A 21,464-nucleotide genomic window follows, 5' to 3' on the forward strand; every position below is an offset into this window, starting at 1 on the left:
TCCTGCCTTACAATTAAAAGCGCAAGTCAGCCTGTCAGTCAGAGAATTTGCATGCACATTAGCTGGACTAACCTTAATAACAGCTTTTAATTAGCATGATCTGAGATACTGTAAGGTAGCACAATTTATGATACCATTGTTGTCAGATTTTATTACTGACTTGCCGATATGTTATTTGATTGTAATCTTGACCAACCGTTTTGGAGATTTTGGTCTTTCTCCAATTCAAGTAGATCGGAACAGTACTTGTATTCCTCTTGTATCCAGTATAGAGACAGAAAATAGCTGCCGGAAATGTTACAAACATGACTTGCCTTAAAGGCCTTAAATTTCGCCAAAACTGTATTAGAATCAATAGTGATAAAAAAATCTCCCGTAAGGAGAGACAGCACACTAGGAGCGCTATTTGTATGATGCATATGAGTAGATGCCAATGTAGAGTGTTCAAAATCTTTATTTATGGGGTTCCATTTAAGTTAGGATGCTGCCTTAGGGGGGTCACACTCCGTATGCATCTGGCGGACGACACACAGTATCCTAAAATTCGAAACCATTGTTTTCAATTAATGTACGCATACCGGCGCCAATGCTCAGTGTCTGTTGGTGGTGCCCAGCTATGACTCCATGGGTTGCTCAAAACTGTGCCACTCCACAGAGAGCCTCTCACATAGCTTTCCATTCGTTATCAAGGGACATATATTGTAGATTTTAGCCGCCCTAGACTAAAAGATACTTTGAGTAGGCTATAGGAAATTTTTATCTAACATGTTTGTCTTTTTGTGGTCTGAAAGGTTGAATAAATCCTAGGCTACATATAGAGAAATTGCATAATATAATCACCATTTCTATCCATTTATAAATAATTTGCACTGTTGCACCATTTTTTTCAAACACTTACCTGTAAGCTCATCGACGTCACTTCGATCATTTCTGAAGAAGTGCAAAAGCCTTCATATGTAACTTTTGTCTGTACAATGATTAGATTAGTTTTGCACTGCCACCTCTATGCACCACACCAATGTTTTGTGTGTGCGATATGTGCATTGTCCTACCCACAACACAACGTTTCTCGTCTGCAGTGCGACCGGCTTTAGAGGGCAGCTGCCTATGTTGTCACTAGCCAGCAAGGCAGCTCACTAGGCTTTGAAACAGAAATCAGTGGTGATCCCTGTTTTAAGCTTTAGTTGAAGCTGAGCTGTGTGGTTCCCTGAGGTTACTGGCTGGTTTCTTCAGGGAGCTAGGTCTGCCTTTTAGCAGGGTCTTTAAAAACCTTCCCCAAAGAAGCCCAGTTTCCTTTCATCTCTGCATGACCACCCCTTTACATTGTGTCCCTCTGCGACCAGGGCTTCTCTCCGGCTCTTGGGCTTTGCCACATTGACTCCCCCTCTGAAGCGTGGGCTCCTTCAAACAGCCAATCTGTCATATAACGACTCATTGAGTGATCTGTTTTGTCTAAACACTCTTATTAGATGTTAGAAGAAGAGATGGCTGGGGCAGATTGTAATGTTGCCTGTGTTTGTGCGTGTTGCGGTTGAGCTCTGTTAAATGATATCCTGGAGTGCGGTAACTGCATCGTTATCAGAGTCTGGATCTGAGGAAGGATAATTCACTTATCAGATTGCCTGTGATGAGGGACTGTACACGGCCCACGACACACATCAAAGCAGGGCTCTGATCTCACTTGGGTTGAAGCTGTGGAGGTATATTCGAGTAAACAGTCCGGGTTGAAAGGATTTTTGGTCCCAATTCAGCCCTCAGCATATGATTGGCGAACTCTGTTCGCAAGCCTCCTAGAGAGCAACATCCAGCTTTGCTGACTTATTCATCAATGTAGCTTCGATTCATCATAAGATCTAAAAATCTGTAACACATAATTTCTCTTTAGGGGTCAAATTTTTTAATCAGGACAGTGTGCCATTCAGAATTGAATTGAGAATGCCTTTAAAATTCCAGCTCGAGTCTTGAATTTGAATGTATAGAAAATATAATTAAAATGGAATGAATTTCAAAGAAATTAATGTAACCAAATACTGAAGGAACTGTTCAAACAAAAATAAAAGTTCTCTCATCATTTACTCAATCTCATGCCATCCCAGATGTGTATGACTTAATTTGTCCTGCTGAACACAAACAAAAATTTTTAGAATAATATTTCAGCTCTGTAGGTCCATAAAATGCAAGTGAATGGTGACCAAAACTTTGAAGCTCCAGAAAGCACATAAAGGCAGCATAAAGTAATCAATAAGACTCCAGTGGTTTAATCAATGTCTTCTGAAGCGATCCAATCAGTTTTGGGTGTGAGCAGACCAAAATATACCTCCTTTTCACTGTACATCTTGACAGCAGTAGGCGATAATTTTTTAAAACCAGATTACACTTCCTATAGCACCATCTAGCACTCTGTTCATGTGTCAAGCATTAGGAGGTGTATTCAAGTTTGAAATCATGATCGTGCCTAGAGACTGCAATTTCAAGATGTACAGTAAAAAAGAAGTTCCCTATCTGTCAATCACTCAACGTTGTGTCGATGTAGTGACACTAGGGGTAACTCTTGGGAGCCCCAAACACCTCTGCTTTTTTTAAAAAAGGCCAATGAGAATTGGTGAGTGGAATTTGCATGCCACTCCCCTGGACATACGGGTATAAAAGGAGCTGGTATGCAACCACTCATTCAGATTTTCTCTTCGGAGCAAAGTGGTTCAATTAATTGAAGCTGAATTAATCCGTGAAGTTCATTCACCTCATCTGCTGGATTCTATGGCGCATTTCAGCGGCTTCTCCCCCTCTGCACCTGTGGAGTGCAGAGAATGCCCCTGGGCGCTTCGGCAGAACAACAAAAAGAGTATATTCTAAAAGAGTATAATTTCTTTCTAAAAGAGTGGCACACACGGAACGGCTTTTTAAAGATGCCTTTCTGTTTGTGTGTTATTCCTGGTTGCAGTCGATATCTCTTCACTTCTGATGGCCACGATCGCTGTCTTACGTGTCTGGGCGCTACCCATGCGGAGACATCGTTCATGGATGGGTCTTGTCCTCATATCGCCACATGTCCAAGAGGCTGCGGTACCCAAAATTCAACAAAAGAGCGGTTTTCTTGTTCCCTGGGTCACATGTCCGATGCGCACAGCCGTCATCACGATCACCGTCCCATCTTTGCAGGTATGGCGCTCCAGCGGCGGACCCCCTGCCCCTGTGCGCCCAGCTGTGGCACAAACACGCCCACATGGGATTGGTTCCGGTGGACTACGGGGACGAGACTCCTCCTCCCCCCTCCTCGGCCAATATTATGGTGGGTGGCAGGAGCAAGGTAAATGCTTCGATGTCCCTGGACTCAGCACGGCCATGGGGCTCGAATCCCCTCGACGTGGCACCTCGAGCTCCATCCTGCCGCAAGGCCCCACCCACCGGTACGTCTGACGTGATCATTCCCTTGGTCCCCCTCGCCCAGAGTTTGGGCGCATGGCTCGTGTTTTCCAACCCGTCACAATGGCTGACCTGGACCGTCCGACTCGGCTACGCGATTCAGTTTGCCAGGCGCCCGCCCAGGTTCAGCAGCATCTGCTTCACCTCGGTGAAGGGCGAGAATGCCGCTACCTTGTGTGCTGAGATCGCTACCCTTCTGCGCAAGGGTGTGATAGAGCCTGTCCCTCCAACCGAGATGAAGATAGGGTTCTACAGCCCTTACTTCATCGTACCGAAGAAAGTGGTGGGTTGCAACCAATCCTGGACCTGCGAGTACTGAACCAGGCTTTGCACAGACTCCCGTTCAAGATACTGACACAAAAACACATTCTAGCGAGCATCCGGCATCAAGATTGGTTTGCGGCGGTAGATCTGAAGGACGCGTACTTCCACGTCTTGGTCTTACCTCGACACAGACCCTTCCTGCGGTTTGCCTTCAAAGACCAGGCGTACCAGTACAAGGTCCTCCCCTTCGGTCTGTCCTTGTCCCCTCGCATCTTCACGAAGGTCGCAGAGGCAGCCCTTGCCCCGCAAAGGGAAGTGGGCGTCCGCATCCTCAACTATCTCGATGACTGGCTAATCCTAGCTCACTGGAACCTCGAACACAGGGACCTCATGCTCCGGCACCTCAGCCGACTGGGGCTTCGGGTCAACTGGGAAAAGAGCAAGCTCTCCCAGGTTCAGAGCATTTCTTTTCTCGGTTTGGAGTTGGACTCGATGGTCTCATGACAGCGCACCTCATGTACGAGCGCGCGCAGTCGGTGCTGAACTGTCTGAAGGCATTCAGACGGAGGACAGCAGTTCCACTGAAACTTTTTCAGAGGCTCCTGGGGCATATGGCATCCTCAGCGGCGGCCACACCGCTCGGGTTGATGCATATGAGACCGCTTCAGCACTGGCCTCAGACTCGAGTCCCGAGATAGGTATGGCACCGCGAGACACATCGCGTGGCCATCACGCCGATCTGTCGCCGTCTTTTCAGTCCTTGGACTGACCTTGCATTTCTACGGGCAGGGGTTCCCCTAGAGCAGATCTCCAGGCGCGTCGTGGTTACAACAGACGCCTCCAAACAGGCTGGGGCACCGTATGCAATGGGCACACAGCCGCTGGCTCCTGGACTGGCCCATGGCTGCGTTGGCACATCAACTGCCTAGAGTTGTTGGCAGTACTGCTCGGACTGCGGAGGTTCTGGTCGTTGATCCAGGACAACACAGTGACGGTAGCGTACATCAACCGTCAAGGTGGTTTACGCTCCCGTTGCATGTCACAGCTTGCCTGCCGTCTCCTCCTCTGGAGTCAGCAGTGCCTCAAGTCACTACGAGCCACTCACATCCCGGGCGACCTCAACACCACAGTGGACGCGCTGTCACGTCAGGTTACCCTCAGGGGAGAGTGGAGACTCCACCCTCGGGTGGTCCACAGTTAGACCTGTTTCTTCCCGGGAATCCTCCCACTGCCCGCTTTGGTACACCCTGTCCGAGGCACCTCTCGGTATAGATGCGCTGGCACACAGCTGGCCCCCTGGACTACGCAAATATGTGTTTCCCCCAGTGAGCCTACTTGCACAGACCCTGTGCAAGATCAGGGAGGACGAGGAGCAGATCATCCTAGAAGCACCCTACTGGCCCTCCCAGATGTGGTTCTCAGATCTCACACACCTCGCGACAGCCCCCCTCTGGCAAATTCCCCTGAGGAAGGACCTTCTTTCTCAGGGACGGGGCACCATGTGGCACCCGCAACCAGACCTCTGGAATCTCCACGTCTGGCCCTTGGACGGGACGCAGAAGACCTAAGTGGCCTACCACCCGTGGTAGTAGACACGATCACTCAGGCTAGGGCGCCCTCTATGAGGCACCTGTATGCCTTGAAGTGGCGTCTGTTCGCTAAGTGGGGTTCTTCCCGACGCGAAGACCCCCAGAGATGCGCAGTTGGATTGGTGCTTTCCTTCCTGCAGGAGAGGCTGGAGGGGCAGCTGTCCCCCTCCACCCTGAAGGTGTATGTATCTGCTATTTCGGCTCATCACGATGCAGTAGATGGTAAGTACTTGGGGAAGCACGACTTGATCATCAGGTTCCTGAGACACGCTAGGAGGTTGAATCCCTCCAGACTGCAAATCGTCCCCTCATGGGACCTCTCTGTAGTTCTTCGGGGTCTACAGGAAGCTCCCTTTGAGCCCTTGGTGTCAGCTGAGCATAAGGCACTTTCTTTGAAGACTGCCCTCCTGACTGCGCTCACTTCTATCAAAAGGGTAGGGGACCTGCAGGCGTTCCCTGTTAGCAAATCGTGTCTGGAGTTCGGTCTGGGTTACTCTCACATGATCCTGAGACCTCTACCGGGCTATGTGCCCAAGGTTCCCATGAGCCCTTTTAGGGATCAGGTGGTGAACCTACAAGTGCTGCCCCAGGAGGAGGCAGACTCAGCCTTGGCGTTGCTGTGTCCGGTGTGAGCTTTATGCATCTATTTGGATTGCACACAGATCCTTAGAAGCTCTGAGCAGCTGTTTGTCTGCTTTGGTGGACAGCGGAAAGGAAGCACTGTCTCCAAACAGAGGATCGCCCACTGGGTCATTGATGCCATCGTGATGGAATACCAGGCTCAGGAAGTGCCACCTCCTGTAGGGTTACAAGCCCACTCTACCAGGAGTGTGGCGGCCTCGTGGGCCCTGGCCAGTGGCACCTCTTTGACAGACATCTGCAGAGCAGGGTGCTGAGCAACACCCAACACCTTTGCGAGGTTCTACAATCTCTGGGTTGAGCCGGTCTCATCCCGTGTATTGGCAGGCACGAGCAGGTAAGTTCCGGGACAGTTTGTCAGGTGTACTGCTTGCGCATAGCGCCTTTACCCTCCCTTGAGGTGAAGATGTGCGCTCTTGACTCCCAGTCGTGTTCACAGACTGTGAACCCTGGATGACTTTCCTCCTCAGCCCTCTGGCAGTTGAGTTTGCGGAGAAACTCGCTGACCGTTCCAGTACGTGTGCTAATGAGCCCCTGTACTGAGGTAGGTGCTCCACATGTGCTGGTTCCCCGAAGGCGACCACATGTGATATCTTCTGCAAAATCGTTTCCCTGTTGGCAAACTGCATCTTCCTTGGGCAGAGTCCCCTCTGCCCCCGGTCACCATGCCCTGTAGAAACTCCTCCCCCTTCGGGTAGGACCTACCATGGGACCTCTCCACATGACATACTTCCGACAAGACTCGGTAAGACCATGTGACGTATTCCACTCAAAATACCCCCCTCCCCTCTTTTTGGGCAGGGTGTGGTCTCCGCGGTGTCTTCCCCTTGGGAGGGACACCCCCCATGCAGACACTTATGGCTCCCAGTCGGTTAACAAATTCCACTATTTTTGGGGAGAAAAGAGAGGGAAAGAGGCCTCGGCTGGGCTAGCCTGTCCCTATCGTTGGGCAGTCAATTTGTTCCTGATGGAACGTTCGACGCTCATAAGAGCACTGGGGGACGTTACGTGACGGCCTGGTGTGCTGGCTATGAGGCACACAGCGGTCTGCCCGTCACACACCACCAGTTCACGTAACACAGTTCAGATAGTTGTGGCGTTTTGTATAGGGACCCCTGTGTCCCTCTTGCCACAACGCTGAACTACCCGCTGAAATGGCCAGGACCTGGTCTTGGCTCCTCAGCACAAAACCTGAATAAGTGGTTGCATACCAGTTCCTTTTATGTCCGGGGGAGTGGCATGCAAATTCCACTCGCCAATTCTCACTGGCCTTTTTAAAAAAAGCAGAGATGTTTGGGGCTCCCAAGAGTGACCCCTAGTGTCACTACATCGACACAACGTCTCGTTCCCTCCATCAGGGAACGGAGGTTACAAAAGTAACCAGGACATTATATTTTGGTCTGTTTCATCCAAAATCAATAAGATAACCTCAGAAGACATGGATTAAACCAGTGGAGACATATGGATTAATTTTATGCTGCTTTTAAGTGCTTTTTGGAACTTCAAAGTTTTGGTCAACAATAGCCACTTTTACAGTATCAGGCCAGTGCGAGCAAGGACTATCAACTGGCCAGCTGGGACCAATAGCCTCGTACCTCGGCAGAGGTGGGTAGAGTAGCCAAAAACTGTACTCAAGTAAAAGTACAATTACTTAAAAAAAATTACTCAAGTAGAAGTAAAAGTACTAACATAAATAATTACTTGAGTTAGAGTAAGATAGTATCCAATTAAAAGAGTACTCAAGTAGTGAGTAACTCGTTACTTTCACAAATGACATAATAGACGTTTACTCCCCTATATTCCATTACATAATACACATTTAACATGTATTACAGAATTATTATTATTATTAATGGAAATTCTGTCATCATTCACCATCATGTTGTTCCAAACCCGAATTACTTTCTTTCTTCCATGCAACACAATAAGGAGATATTAGACAGAATGTTTGCCTGAGCACTATTTACTTTCAGTGAATGTGTTTTATATATATATATATATATATATATATATATATATATATATATATATATATATATAAATATACATATTTTGTGTTCCACATAATACAAAGGATCACACTCATTTGAAACAACATGAGGGTAGAGAAATGATGACAGAATATTAAATTATGGCTGAGCTATCACTTTAAAGGGATAGTTCACACAAAAATGAAAATTCTCTCATCATTTACTCACCCTCATGCCATCCCAGATGTGTATGACTACCTTTCTTCTGCAGAACACAAATGAAGATTTTTAGAAGAATATCTCAGCTCTGTAGGCCAAAATGTTGATGCTCCAAAAAGCACATAAAGGCAGCATAAAAGTAATCCATAAGACTCCAGTGGTTAAATCCATATCTTCAGAAGTGATCTGATAGGTGTGGGTGAGAAACAGATCAATATTTGTCATTTTTTGCTAGAAAGCATTGGGCGATATACAGAGAATAATGTGAATCACCAAAAACAAAAGAAGAAGAACGTGAAAGTGATCTGTTTCTCTGTTTCTCATCCACACCTATCATATCACTTCTGAAGATACAGATTTAACCACTGGAGTTTTATGGATTATTTTATGCTGACTTGTGTGATTTTGTTTAGCTTTAAAATGTTGCCACCCATTCACTTGCATTGTATGGACCTACAGAGCTGAGAAATTCTTCTAAAAATCTTCATTTGAGTTCAGCAGATGAAAGAAAGACATACACATCTGGGGTGGCATGAGGATGAGTAAATAATTAGAATTTTAATTTTTGGGTGAATTTAAGGGCTCTTGTCAGATCTGGATGAATTTGTCAATAAGAAGAGAGGTTTGGAAACATTTCTAGTCATTATTACAGTGAAAACGGGAAAATGTCCCACAAGGACATTATATATAATATAAACCAAACCAAGATCATGCTTTATTAATGCCTTCTTTCGCTATTTCATAGCTTTTAAAATCCTGTGTGGATTCTTATTTGAATGAATGAATGAATGAATGTACGTTACATTTATACAGCACTTTACTGACACTGCACTCAAAGCGCTTTACACAGTGAACAGGGGACTCTCCTCAACCACCACCAGTGTGCAGCATCCACCTGGATGATATTTCAGTGTAGTTACAGTTTTCAGTGTCGTAAGTATTTAGATCATTAGTTCTGTACAGCAGTACCACCACTTTCTAAATGCAGAGTACGCAGCCTAGTGAGTAGGGCACCAACCCCGGTCATGGAACACTCGCTGTGTCTGAAACCGCCCCCTATCCACTATATAGTGCACTATTTCGGGTGTCTGCCATTTTGTAGGAGTGTCTGAATTCTGAGTTAGCCACTCGTTCCCTACTGTTGTTCACTCATTCTTACCCACAATGCACTCTAATTTTTTACATTTCTAAATTGATGTACACTCGACAATGGTTAATTTCCCACAATCCACCATGGGGAAGATGTACGAGCTGGGAGTTTACTGCTTCCTTCACTCCTGCAATGTTTTATTTCATGCTGAATGTATTAAATTACTTTTTGACAAATCATTACTTGATTAAAATAACATAATAACATATAGAGAAGCAAAACATACAGATTTTAAAATGCACTCTTTATTTGATCAAATGTGTTACTCTTTATATTAACACACAGTATATATTAAAAATGACAAACAGAATGAAGATTTATTGTATTAATATTTTATTTAATAAGAATAACAAGTAAGGCCCAAGTATTTTAAAAGTTCATATGTGACGTTGTTTCTGCGACAGACCCAGAGCTCCGACACTCGGTGTATACGTCAGCATCCGAATTCACTCATTTTGTTCACTTACTGCTTAAATACAGTGCACTAACTGTCATTCACTATATAGGAAATAGTGAATGAGTGAACGATTGCGGACACAGCCACTCTCTTCACCACTCTCTTCGCTCATCTCACACGTGCGCGTCTCGCGCACCTCGCTGTGCATGCGCAGAAGTGCTGTCTGTTCGCACTTCAGTTGTCGATCACGCGAATGGCAGTGATTTACACTTAACTTGGATGTATACATGGATTTATACAGTTAATCAGCCTGAAGTAGTTGCGATAGTTTCCAGGATCCCTGCAAGGGCGTGGGGTAAATGCGTAAATACTGCTCATGACATGCGGGACGCGGGACAAAGCGCACTGATATATTGCTGCACTGATTTAAAAATGTACACTTAAAAACTGATGTCATAAGAGCCCAGATACAGAATCAACCTGAAAATGACCATCTCATTACACAGAAAAGCCCGCGTTAGGATTAGAGCCAAAACTTACCTCAGTGTGCTGCCTTAAATTGGAGCTGTGATTTTAATCTTGAAATATCAGCTTGTCTTTGTGTTAAATGAAGGTACTGCATGACGAAACTATTCTTTTTATCACTGTGAGGAGAGAAGAAAGTGTTTCACTTTGAAAAGCATGATGCTGCAACAGTGACTGAGTGACAGTCTGTGACAGCGACTTCCGCTCTCATAAAAGTCCCATTCAGTAATCTCTCAATAAATTACACATGAATTAAAATTAAACTGCCATGGAATGCCACCCATTGTAAAGAAGTAAAAGTAAAAAAATTTCATTAGAAATTTACTTGAGTGAGAGTAAAAAGTACCCACTTTTAAACCTACTCTAAAAGTAAAAAATGTTTTTTTCAAAAAGTTACTCAAGTAAATGTAACGGAGTAAATGTAGCGCGTTACCACCCACCTCTGTACCCACCTCTGCCTTTAACATTGAACCCACCTTAATCCATGGTTGGCCTTGTTTGGCCCAAGGGTAATCGGCGGCCAAAGGCCACTGGCCCTGAGAAAGCCCCGAGGAGGCACGATGAAGCCCCGGAAGTGACAGTGGGAACGCAACTGGCCCTAGCACGCACTAGCACACCGTCATTTGACCCGATAGTGGAAACACGACTATTCATTTGTATTGTGTCAATCTAAAGAGCTGAGATATTCTTCTAAAAAACTTAATTTGTGTTCTGCAGAAGAAAGAAAGTCATACACTCTGGGATGGCATGAGGGTGAATTTTAGTTTCTGGGTGAACTATTCCTTTAACTGCAGAAATTTGTGTTAAAATATCATGTATGTATTTAATTTTATATATATATTTGTGTGTGTGTGTGTGTGTGTGTGTGTGTGTGTGTGTGTGTTAAAATGAAAGTTTATGGCTTCCTCAAATGTGGTTTTCATATTCATAGATAATGCATACAAATATACATATATGATGTTTTAGAATTGCCATCTCACTTACCTTACAAGTACAGAAAGTAAAAGAATTAATGGATTATGGAATTTACTGACAGGGTTGGGAGTGTTACTTTTAAAATTTATTCCACTACAGATTACAGAATACATGCTGTAAAATGTCATTTGTAACGTATTCCATTAGATTACTCAAGGTCAGTAATGTATTCTAAATACTTTGGATTACTTATTCAGCACTGGTAGATTTTTTCACTTGTTTTGACTATAAAAACTCTGCCAGTACAGTAAGACAAAATACATATTCTCTGAAAAACATAAATATCTTATGCAGTGTTGTTTCTAAAACAAGATAAATCAAACTGATATTGTTTTAAGGACTTTTAGATATTTTTTACAGGAAAACAATACAAAAAATATTATTAAGAATATGATTTTTGCCCTAATATCAAAGGTCTTACTAGAAAAAAGAAATTATGATCTAACGTGAATTTTCTTGATTAAAAAAATATGATCGCGCCTGGTAACGTGCATGTAAAATGGCTAGAAATAGCATTTTAGCTTAGCATAAAGCTGACAGTTTACACAAGGTTTATTTCTATTTCTTCTGCTCCAAACTGACTTCAAACTTACTTCTCTGTCTGCTCGTATGAATGTAACACATCATAAGAAAGTGTTTCACTGCTGTTCAAATGCACTTTGGATCACATCATTTATATGTATAAATGTTTTCCATCTGAATAGGACTAAATATTAAATGAAACAAATGACAATAAAATGCAAAGTAATCTCTTCAGTAATCAAAATACTTTTTGAATGTAACTGTATTCTAATTACCAATGATTTAAATTGTAACTGTAGTGGAATACAGTTACTTATATTTTGTATTTTAAATACGTAATCCCGTTACATGTATTCCGTTACTCCCCAACCCTGTTTACTGATACACATATTTATTATTGGCACACTTGTGTGGTTATAGTACCATATATTATATAGTCAATAGACTGAAATTTCAATAGTTAATTTGTATATCCGATCAATTTTTTGGAGTTATGCCCCCACCATTTTTTAGTATTCCTCAACTATTCTCTTATGAATAGAGTAACAATAAAAATAAATAAATAAATAAATAAATAAAAATAAAATGCCAACATTTGCAAATTTCTATTTTAAATTGCATAATTACCAAATGTGTATATGGTCATTAGTGACAGTGTTGCAATATATATTTGTGTTTCCATAAATACAATTTTGGACTATTTTATATCTGACGGAATACATACGTGCATACACTCCATACACATCTTTGTCTGCAACTCTGAATTCAGAACACAGGATTTTGATTATTGTCTGTGAGTGCACATTGCAACATTAAACATTTGAGGCAGTTGTCACATCTGGGCAGTGAGTGTAAATTTTATGAGTTTTGGTATATTGTTTGCCTTCATAAGACCCAAGGTATGTAATAATGCTTGGCTAAACATCCATCCATTAAAGGGTTAAATAGCTGTAAAAGGAAAAACAGGCTTTGTGCCGTTAGATGATGTAGTTACATAATATACCAGCAGGGGCTAACTAGACCACACTAACCAGCCAAATCTTGAACTCTTGAGTTGAACTAATGAAATTCCTCTGTTTGAATTTCTTTGAATTGCAATTCAATTAGTTCCTCTTTCTGTTTTTCTTATTCAAATTCAACATTCTGTGGGGCAGGGACAATTCAGTGAAAATTCCAACCCATTAATTAAAAGGGTGCTAACAATTACATTCTGAATTTTGTCCAACTCTATGAGTGAAAGAATTTTCAGTGGTAAGAATTTCAAAACTGTATGAGTCAACACAAAATAAATGACAATGCACAATAAAAATAACAGCACTGAGGTTACGTTGAAAAAGTGAGCCTTGCCTTACAAGGTCAGAGATGACAATTGTGTTGACTTTCGTGCGACTGTCTCTAAATTGCTTTAGAGTGCACACTCTCAGCACCATGCTCTTATCTTTGATGTGTAATTACCTTCCAGTAAGGTATTTTATGGTGATGAGTTGTTTGTCTTCCTTTTTTTTCTCCACTGCCATCATTTCCCCATCATGGCCTGCAGCTGCATCATTCGCTATTGTCTCTCCCACCTGTAGGACAATTTATCGAGCAACCAAAATCCCATATTATTATGATTAACAAGTACCTTTTTCATCTCGCCATGGCAAAAGCAACTCTTGCATTCCCAAGCCAAACTCCTCTGCCACTCATGCATGTCGAGTCATTAATTAAGCTGTCATGCTGTGCAATCAAGCTTCATTCATACCTTCCCAAATTACAGCTTTGGAAGTATGTGCAGTACTTCAGCAGGTGACCCCAAACTCTTGCCTGTTGTGTAGAGGTGACGGAGGCACACAGGAAAAATCCTTTGAAGTGTCAGCTTAAATTGGCTGCTCGCACCACCCAACAAAACTCATTATCACCATCGCAGGGTGTGCAGAATTCTCTGTGCCTTGTCAAAACTCCTTCCTTTTGGGGCTGTTGGTGATAGACTAAGTGTCTTACATATGTTGGCAGATCCAATTTAGCTATCATTTGCATTTTTGCATCAATGTATGGTCAGATTTCTTAAAAAAACAAAAACAAAAAACAGAGTGTCCTAAACTGAGATCAGTCGGTTTAAATTAAATAAAATTATGTGTTGCGTATAGCAAAGACAAAACACACAGTCCACGCAGAAGGACGCGGGGTCGCACGACTCAGGATATCTTACAATTTCACCATCCTGTACAAATTATTGTTCAGGAGTATAGAGTTGTCATGAGACTATGCTGGCAGCTTTACACAGAGATTAAATACAAAATTATTCTTAACTTTTTTTTTCTTATGTTGGAAAATAAAAATAAAATACTACTTAAGAAGAATTAAATGTTTTATTTTTATTTTCATGAATCTGGACCCAGATTAGCACCATGTAACTTTTCTGAGGAGGGTGGGAGTGAGAGACTTGAAAGCAGAATGTGGGATGAATCAGGTAAAGTGGAACATCACGCCCAAACTAGACTGATGCTACTGTGGCCTTACGGTACGTGTCCACTGGCATGGAAGAAATCCGATCAATACCACTCAAATGCCAGAGCTCTGCCACTTTGTGTTTGTTACTGTAAAATATACAGGGTGGCAGGGGCGAGGCCAGAAATCTCCAAATGAGTGGATCTTGGTGAAACAGGGTGGACCTCTATTCTGTGCCTAATTTCATCGTGAATATAATGAAGCACGCCCATTTCCTCAGCCTTTATGAGTCAATATTTACCTAATACTTAGAATTGCATAATTACATGTACAATAACAATAATAATTTGTTTTTTTACAATTATTAAGATTATTATTAAAAATTTACCTTAATAGGTCATATTGATGCAATTGTAATGGGGTTGTCTCTGCGTTGTGTTGAATTAAGCACTTGATTGACACCATCTCACACCTTTGGTGGATTTTATTCTGTTTCAACACATTGAAAAGTGGTGGTCAATCCCAATAATCATGCTCACGCATGTTCCACCACAACCACTCTCTCGGCTGGCGCAGATCTTAATCTTTATGTATGAACAATATAGGACAGCTATACAACAATTACACATAATATATCAAATATAAAGTCTGTACCTGTTTAAACACATTAAAAAGCGGTGGTCAGTCCCAATAATCATGCTCACACATGTTGTATAATGAGGATGAACATTAAATCAATCATTACTACACATAAAACATGGTAGCTTGAGAAGAGAGCATACAATACACTTTCATACATGACAAAACAAACTACATGTCGATGTTAACCCCCCCCAAAAATAAGATTAATTTAATTTAAATACTCACCACAACCACTCTCTCGGCTGTCGCAAATCTTAATGACCCAACTGGAACTAATTCGCTACACAGCACCAGCCAATGGGTGGAGAGTGCAGCTTAAATATAATTAAAGGGTCATACACAAAATTAAGTTAAGCAAGTGGAAGCACCTTTCTGACCCTGTTACTCAATGAAAAATGAAATGGCCATAGAAATAAATACAGTAAATTAAAATAAAAGATATTGCAATAAACATTATTATTAGACACATTTCAGTCCCCCTGCTTTTCACAGGGGTTGGCTGGGTTTCCTGTAGCACTAAGAAGGATATTAGTACCACTTAAGTAGTACTTCATCTCTACAGTGCGTTTCCCAAAAGCAGCGTTTTCTAGGTAAAAAACGTTTGTAAATTAATGAGAGCTTTGAATCGCTCTTAAGTCCATTAAGTGCAAAAGGTCTATGAGTAATTCAGTACTGATGTCCGTCATTTTAATCCTGTTCTTTGTGCATCTGTTCAGTTTTCAGCCAAAGAAACAACACAGGCTACGTGAGATCCCCATATTATGATGTGATGCTCAATGGGTACATTCACGTTACATGCACTCCTTGCGTCACTTTTGTTAATCTCTATAAGCTGAGCAAACATCTGAAACCCTGTCTTACCAAAACCCAAATTATTTATTTAATTGAATTCTGTAATAGTTAATACATTTTGGCGCCTCGACAAGGTTATAAACAACTTCCATGTTTGTCAGTATTTCCACATTATTTTAATTTTGAGAAGACAAAAACCTAGACATATTTGCCAAAGTGATCTGCACCTTTGGACCGGACAGCTCCCGTAACGAAACACTTAAGTTCTACTTTATAATGAGCGATTACTCCATCGTAAAATAACGAACGACATCAGTTAAGATGATCGTAAAGGCTTAAGTTGCAACATTATCGGGAAACCCAGCGTTGGCTATTTCTCCAAAGATCGAATCTTTATAATCTGACAACTCTCTTTTGGCTGACGTTGTGGGCTTCGTGGAGATGCTGAAATGTCGCAAAATATTTTACTATTATTAAATATTTTAAAATACTAATTCTTTTGATTAGTAGTTTATATAAAATAAGAAGTCTTGTGAAAAATGCAAGTGAACCAGATGTTCTATTTAACAGCTGTCCTATAGAGTTGGGGAATGTTACATTCAAATGAAGACTAAAGAGTGGACAAGCAAAGAACAGAAACTTCTTGTCCAAGATTCATTTCTGAGGTTGTAGCTACTGAATTATGACACATATTACAATTCACCTGTCGTCCCAATGTCCTTGCATCCTGAGATGGTCTGAGATCATATTCAGTGTTCTCATAGACATCACTATTCCTGCAAATTTTTCCCAGATTACGAACAGGGAAGAAATAGTAAAAACTCGTCATGCGTGTGTTCGTGAGCACCAACAAACTTCTAAACACATAACGAATCAGAGACGAGCATCGACGGCTTCTCTTTCGACTGTTTTCCAAAATGTGATCAATTGTGCTTCTTCAAACACGTGTATTTGTGTCTAACAGCATTTCTTGTCATTTGTCACTACGAGAGGTCTTAAAGGTCGCCTGCCACATAGTTTTTTTTTGTATTAATTAATAAAAAAACATTTTTAGTTGCAGGTAGATGAGCAAAATTACCCGCTAATTTCATACCCTGCCATGTCATCTACTGAAACATCTACAACACTCCCACTTAAAATAATAATAATAATAATAATAATAATAATAAATTAAGTGAGACAAAGCGTGGATACATTATCTTGGTGCTAAGCGCAGTAAGCGGATCTGTTTACAGGCATGACTGTAGAGAGCTGCGCAGTGCAGAGAAAATGAGCACCTCGGTAAGAAGCGTGCCGCAAACCATTTCAGTTCTCCATAATCATATCAAACTTTTTATTTGAAATAAAAACACATTTTTCTAACTATATTTATAACAGGAATATGATGATTATCTTGCATGTGAGCTATTTTGTGTGTGACAAAATGCAGTTTCTATTTATTTGCAAACTGTTCTTATATTCCTGCAGTTTTCACTGGGTGGACCAGCCATCAATCTGTGTGGACCAGTGCCACTCTGGCCCTTATGTGCCCTCGTGCCTGGAGAGTGGTTGTCTTCAGTATGATCTATGATTGCTTTTAATGAATGGGCAATAAAGTCATCATATATGCAAAATTACAGTTGGAAAAATGCAAACTTTATTTCAGAATAGCCAAAGTATACACAAAGTGTTAGTTTAATACACGTTAGGGGTTGCATGACTACTGATTTTTAGTAGTAGACTAGTTGAGGCAATTAGTCGAGTCAGATTCTACTAGTCCTAACGTTACCACCCCGCCCACCCACAAAGCAGAAATCCCACTCTTCTGTATCAGTTATACTGTCCACAATAGATAGATCTATGTTTGCTACAGTGTAATGGGTTTTAGCTAGTTATATGTAATTTTAAAAAATCTGCTAGATGTCATCAGACAATAGATAGCCAGCTAGACTGTGCCTGAGGTCCTATGAACAGATTCAATACAAGTTAAGCGTAATCGACATTTGTGGCATAATGTTGATTACCACAAAAAATAATTCCAACTTGCCCCTCCTTTTCTGTAAAACATGCAAAAATTGTGTTTACAGGGAGGCACTTACAATGGAAGTAAATGTGGCCAATTTTTGGAGGGTTTAAAGACAGATGTGAAACTTAGAATGTTATAAAAGCACTTGCATTAATTCTTCTATTAAAACTCATGTATTATTTGAGCTGTAAAGTTGTTTAAATCGTCATTTTACAGTCATTTTAGGGGTTTAGGGTTTATTGACATTACATAGTCATGGCATGAAGTTGTATAATTGGCTATAACTTTACGCAAAAAGGTTAGTTAATGATTTTATTACACTAAAATCATGTTAACACACATATTGTTTATGTCTTGTGGCTATACTTTTGAAACAGTGAGTATTTTAATGTTTACGGATTGTCCCCCATTCACTTCCATTGTAAGTGCCTCATTGTAACCCAGATTTTTGCTTTTTTTTAAAGAAAAGGAGGGGCAAGTCAAAATAATTTTTTGTGGTAATCAACATTATGCCACAAATGCTGTTGACTGAGGATAACTTGTATTGCAGGCAAAAATGGGGATGCATTTTGTCAGGTCATCTGACTCCAACATCGAAGCGCTTTTCTGACAGTCGCCAAGTCGCACTCTTGAAGGAGCGAACTGCAACCAGGTTAGATGTCCCAGCACAAGTTTTGCTGATCATGTTGAAAATCACTAGCTAGTGCCAGCGGGTACCTTTTAAAATGATTATGCATAGCACTTGTACTTCTGTTATATTAGAATGCCAGTTTGCATATATTGCAGGTTGCCGTAGCTAATACACGTTTTTTAACCCAGACATAGGCTAAACACAATGAAAGTGTGCAACTGCATTTGAAATCTGAATTACAGTAAATATAGCAATATGTAGAGATTGTAGTGATTTAATCAATAAATCCAGAAGAAATTTCAGCACTATCAGCAGATTTTAGAACACTTATGAAACACTTGAGGCATGAAATATTTCAAAGATAATCAGAGTTTTGTTTGAGACACTTAGTAGCAAGTTAACTAGACATTCACAAGCAGTATATTCCACTTTATTTTCTAAAGGTTTGTATATGCAATTATTTGGACTTAATAATTTGAATTAGAAATAATTTTTCTGGAGTTTTCTGTACAACTTCAGAGTTTTCTGAGACTACTGCTCCATTATGTATTTAATTATTTTCATCAGGCTAATACTGTGGTATAATCTATTTAATATAATCCCACCCCTAAGCGGCACGTAAAAACAAAGCACACTGTGGTTGGTTGCTTTTCATGTCGATCAGTTGGTCTCTTCCTGTCTAAGTGGGCAGCTCTTGGACAGAATAAGCTGCAATGTGGACCAGAGTTTATGCCATTTAGCCATAAGGACTGGCTCCGCGAGATTAGTACAACTCCCATTGTTTGAGAGGAGTCGTCAAAGCAGGAGAGGAGGAGAGAAAAGGAGCAATGGCTGTGAGGATGTGGTGTGTGTATGCTGGAAGAAGAGAAAGCAGTCAGCCAGTCAGCTCATCCTGTGAGGACCACAGGGCTTCTCAGTGCTTTTAGTCAAGAGATAGATCCCTCCCAGATGCTCTGTGGTGGTTTTGAGATCGCTACCAGTTTCTGGCAGCCAAAACAAAAATTTGTCCTAGCACTTGCCCCTGCAAAAACGAATCATGAGAAATCACCCAATACCTCTGAGGGCCGATTGTGACATTCCGGAGTAGACCAGTGTAATTAGTTACTGTAGCATAGCCACTCACCTGCAGATTTTTTTCTGTTTAACTTTGGCTCCACTGGCTTGCTAAGTAAGTATTTGCACGCAAACTAGTGATATTTGATCCACCTCTGTGTCAAGTGCTTCCATAACTTTAAAAATTAAAAAGAAGGAAACTCTCCAGTGGCTTTCAGCTGGCAGTTTGATTCAGATTTTATTATCCGCAATGGTTCTATAATAAGCGGGAACTGTCCTTTTGGATTAGCCATGCTCGGCGGCACTTCATGTTAACCCCCCCCCACCCCACACACACACACACACACACACACACACACTCTTAGCTGGAGAAAATGGAAGCTTCCCACAGCCAGACTTTCTCCTGGTGAGACGAGCATGAAGTGGAGCAGCCAGACAGGCTCGGCTGTGATGTCACAGCATGCACTGGAGGAAAAGTGTACGATAGCAACAGCACAAGATCAGGTGACCATATGGCACATGATAGCTGGGTATCACACAACCATTCTAGCAACGCCCACACCTGCAGTAAACATGCATTAACATGAGAAATGCTTTATTTCTTAGCAGTGCTACAGTTCCTTTAAAGATATGGCAATGTTCTAAAATATATATATATATATGCAATGTGATTACAAATACAAGCAAGCAGATTAATTTCTTAATTAGAAGCATAAAGTGATGAGGCTGCTGTCTTGGTTCTTGAAGCTTACTGATGTCTGTTCTGGTTTATCTTGCTTTCATACTGCTTGCAAGAGCACAGTTATGATCTGGTCCCAAAGGAGTCTCTGTCTGTAACTGCACAGCTATATTTGTAGATAGTAGCCTTGCTAAATTACCATGCATCACATGGTAAAACCTCCACCAATCCAACCATCACAACATGCTTCCTTGGTTTTCGGATAGGCTTTGCTAAGTACTGTAGCTGCTTTTCAATAGCCTGATCAAATTCATAATTTAGTTGATTCAAGTGGTTGCAATAATTTTGTAACCTTATAAACTCAATCACAATATATTCAAACACAAAACTTTTTCATTAAATGGGTCATTCCATAATAATAATAATAAAAAAAATGTATTTACTTTTTTAACAATTGCCTCCAGTGGACGAAGCTGGAAGTGTTGTTGAACGTATGTAAGAACTCCAGTTTCCAGGTGAAATGTTCATAGAGTGGCGCCAAAAGCGAGTTGTAAAGCAAGTAGCACTTTTAGTAGCAAACTATGTAATACAGTCGACAGGAAGGCATATTTTTATAAACCTTATGCTATGCCTTAACCCAAACCCCAACTGTAAACCTAACCATCAATAGAGTAAACATTTTATTTTAGAGGGAAAATGCAACCTCTGATTCATTGTGCTTATCATTGTTTATGTGAAAGTGATTATTTCCTGGTTTCCACAGGATCAGAACCTGTGTCTCTGAGGCTGCTCGTGCCGCACACTATCAGTAGTGCTACAGGAAAAGGCAAGCCATTTTTGCAGCTTGATTTCAGTAAAATATTGGACTGGGGAGGAAGTTTTGATCTCTGACAGATACAGTTTGTTTTCATAGTACATAAAGCTCTTTTATCTGGAAAGATTAACGAAAAATGTATTCCTGATGATGTGACCTAGGGCTGGGAGATAAAACAATATTTATCTGAAAAAAATACATTTTCAATATCGATGATAAACTTTTGACAAATTTTCTATATTTAGCCTATGTCATACATCAAGATCGGATCAGGTATGTCTTGCTAAAAACACAAGCAGTTCAGAAAAGTTATACACACAACTAGCTAACTAAATCACAGCCGGCTAAATCATTAGCAATCCGGCTAATATGATATCGTTGTGTACCGAACAAAACAGCACTGACAATACAACTCAGACATCAACACCATAGCACTGTCATAGGCAAGAAAGTGTTTCTTCTTGTGATGTTTATTGGCGGTTGGCAATCCAGCTCATGGTGCATTACCACCACCTACTGAACTGGAGTGTGGGGCTTCAAAAGAAAATCTTTTAGTGGAGTCAAAGGTCAGCTGAAGATGGTGAAATTGGCTAAATTTCATCGAAAAGAGGTCACACATACCTTATGTAGGATTAAATCCCAAACTGAGTCTACTTTAAAGGTAGCTTACCATTTGGGGTTTACTTGGAAATTAACAAGTTATGTTTACAATCATTCTTGAGGTCTTCCAAACATGTGGAATGCA

The sequence above is a fragment of the Myxocyprinus asiaticus genome, chromosome 10 (assembly GCF_019703515.2).
Source record: "Myxocyprinus asiaticus isolate MX2 ecotype Aquarium Trade chromosome 10, UBuf_Myxa_2, whole genome shotgun sequence".
Taxonomy (NCBI): Eukaryota; Metazoa; Chordata; class Actinopteri; order Cypriniformes; family Catostomidae; genus Myxocyprinus; species Myxocyprinus asiaticus.